The following is a 3,403-nucleotide window of genomic DNA, read 5'->3' on the forward strand; positions in this document are numbered from 1 at the left end:
AATTTTTTCAATTCATTATTTTTATTTAACATTAGGGACAAATTATAATACTTCTTACATTAGTGAATTTAAGAATATGTGATTTCAAAGTATAGGGGAAATATGAAAGGTTTGACCCACTTTCAACTGAATCATTTTAATATTCTTTCCTAAATCATAGCCAAGTTTTCTAGTTCAAATTATTTGAAAACTTATAGTATTTATTATTAGTTTATATTGTATTATTTAAATTAAACTACAAAATACGCTTTTTGTAACATTATTCACTTTTTTTTGCCTGTTGCTTTGCTTTCTCAATGTCTTAAGAATTGTCTTTCATTTCTTCTTCATGTACTGCTTCGCCTCGAGTTACCAAGGGTATTTAACAAAATCCTTGATTTGAAGGTATGGATCAAACCTTCCCCAGCCACCATTTTGCAAAAATATTTTTAAGAAAAACTTTATTTTATAAAACTATTTGAGAAAAAATTACTTTAAATAAAAGTAAAAAATAAGCATTATTTCTGCAAACTGCAGAGGTGGTTACAAGAAAAATATTTCTGATCTAGATGATAAAGTAATCACACGTAAAGCACTAAGTATAGCTTAGAAATCGACAAAACTGAGACATCAAGAAAGAATATAATCTAAGTTAATTATTTTTAGAATGGCGTTAGTTCATATGAATTTTAGAACGTGTTTTTAAATGGAATTTATAACTGATTCAATTTTGACAACCAAAAGAATTTATTCTCCATTGTTAAAAAATTCACTTGTCATTTAGTTAATGCGCGTAGTAATTTGTTTTCATAGCTTATTCTTTCTAAGTTGGCTTCAAACAAGATAAATGTAAGAAAAAAGTAATATTTTTCTGTTATTGATTGGTAGTTAGCAATCTTTTTATACCCTAAATAGCGTAATTACCATCAATGTATGTGTTTTATTATGATGTTAACAAAGCAAAAGTACAAATAAAAGTAAGGAAATGTGGTATAATGTAGTCGAACATTCATTATTTATTTTTTTTTACACAGCATTATAATCTCAACGAAAATAGACCGCTTAGATACTAAACAAAAATTACACTATAACTTCAATGCTCTCAAAAAAATTATCACTGGTTCTACAATGCATTAGTTACTACACTAATTAATTAAGATTTGCCAATTATTTCAGTTCACCCTTGCTTCTTTTTTTTATTTAGTCACTATATCCCGCGCTTTTCCTCCGGTCCCCATTGGCATAACCCCTTTTCATTCTTATCATTACAATTTATTTGAAATTTTTCCTTCTGAGCTCCGTATTTCATTTTATCTTTCAACACTGGAGAATATTCTTTATTGTTGATCTTAAGCTGCCTTTTCTCTGTTGTGGTATCATTTGTGTTTTTTCATGTTGTTTAGCATTATTTAATTCAAACCTCAGATGACCAGGTAGAAATATAAAACACGAAAGACCACGTTAGGTCATTTAGTGACCAAGTTTAAAAAGAAATAATTATATATCATATTAAATAAAATCCATTGCTCTTTTAGAATTATTCAACGGAGTATGTAAGACATACAGATGAAGAAAGAAAATGTAATTCAATGTAATTTCAAATACTCGTAGTTGTTATTGAGAATATCCACAATTGGTGGCTGTTGACTTTCACCGGTGAATCTTGACAATCACACAGTCACTTTGGTAAATGTCTGAACTATAAACTAGGTCTAGTTAAGTGACACTGCCTAGTATATATTTAACAGGTACTTCGAACACTGATGTTTTTTAATGTTCATTTTATCTTTCAGTCGTTCTTTGTTCGAAGGGTAAATAAAAAGTTAATCTTCAATAAATGAGCACTGAGCGAAACTATAAAAGGATGCCCACCACTGAAAGATATGTACCAACAGAAACAGTGCTCGTACAGATATTGTATAGACAATTTCGCTTTAGTACAGATTAATTTGCGTACCTGTGCAAAAGGTTTCTTTTATATTTTATGGGGAATACTATAATAAATTAGCAAAATAATTGCAAATTAATGACTCTTTAAAATTAGCAAGATTTCTTTGACGCCAGCTCTGAAAATGTATACCTTTAAAAATTTTTTAAAAAAGTTAAAATGTATTTTGGAGACAGTAGATTAATATTTGAGAAAAGAAGAAAATCAAACCATTATTTCATATAACTGCAGAAATAGGTACGGCATGATGGCTGAGTGGTTAAGGGATTGAACTTTTATTGTCGCACTGAAGGGAACTAGCTTACATGTGAAGTAAAGGTTAGCTTCGAAATTTGCCCACCACATTTCAAAAATTATACCTTTGACTATAAATTTGAGGAGCAATAACCTCCTGGTATCTCCTGGCCCACAAAGAACCGTTGAACCAAAAGCTTTTTCTAAGAATACTTGGATTTCCAGAAAAGGGCCTGAATATCAGCAATTTTACGTTATTTTAGTTTGAAAAGAATTGAAAGAAGGAATTAACATTGAAAAAGCTTTTCGTTCACACATTTTTTGTAAATTTTTTTAATTCAATTTTAAACTCAACGAACATGAAATACAGATCGTTTTACCTCTTCACAGCAACATACTGGTTAATTTACGTAGTTTCAAGTCTCTTGAATGCTTTTTTTATGTGAATTTTTAATCAATGTTATATTTATAAATGAAGTAAAAGCTTCAATATATAGCCCCATTTAAATTTGGAAACTATGCACCTAAAAAGGTACACTAAGTAATAGGTTTTTCAAGTGCCTTCTGGAATTTTTAAAATTATTTCATGCCTAAAAGTTTGTAATATAAAGAATTTGTAGAAGAAAAAATTACTCAATACTTACATGATTTTCTAAACCACCAGGGAGTAAATATGAAATTTTTAGTTCAAATTAATAATTAAGAAGTCTACGTCTCTCCTTAAGTCCATGTTTACACATTGTTTGCTTGAAATTATCTGCTCTAGAATGCTTTTAAGTTTGTTATTTTAAAAAAAAACTCTTATTGAAGTTTTTAGCCTGAAAAATTTGACTAATATTTATTTTAACACACACACACGAAAAAAAAACTATTAACACAATTTTCCACAGGATTTATGTTTACTTGTTCTTTAGAAAAATTGAAATTTTTCACCTAGAAGAGTAGTTAACTGAACAATTTTTAAATAAATAAATAAATATTAAATCAAATAAGATTCATTCAGTTTTATTTATTTTGAAACTATCATAAAAAATATTTACAATTTATGTATTTACAGTTTATTCATTGCTAACTCCACAGATTTGAGGGATACTTTGATAACTTCTTTCACCCTGCTGTTAGTATGCTCCTCTTCACTGCAATGTTCCTGGAAATAAAATTAACTATTTTAGCATATGAAAAAAAAATATGCATCACAAGATTAAATTGTTACAATCAACTGCAAATTTCTAAAAATAAACA

This window comes from Parasteatoda tepidariorum, chromosome 1 (assembly GCF_043381705.1).
Source record: "Parasteatoda tepidariorum isolate YZ-2023 chromosome 1, CAS_Ptep_4.0, whole genome shotgun sequence".
Taxonomy (NCBI): Eukaryota; Metazoa; Arthropoda; class Arachnida; order Araneae; family Theridiidae; genus Parasteatoda; species Parasteatoda tepidariorum.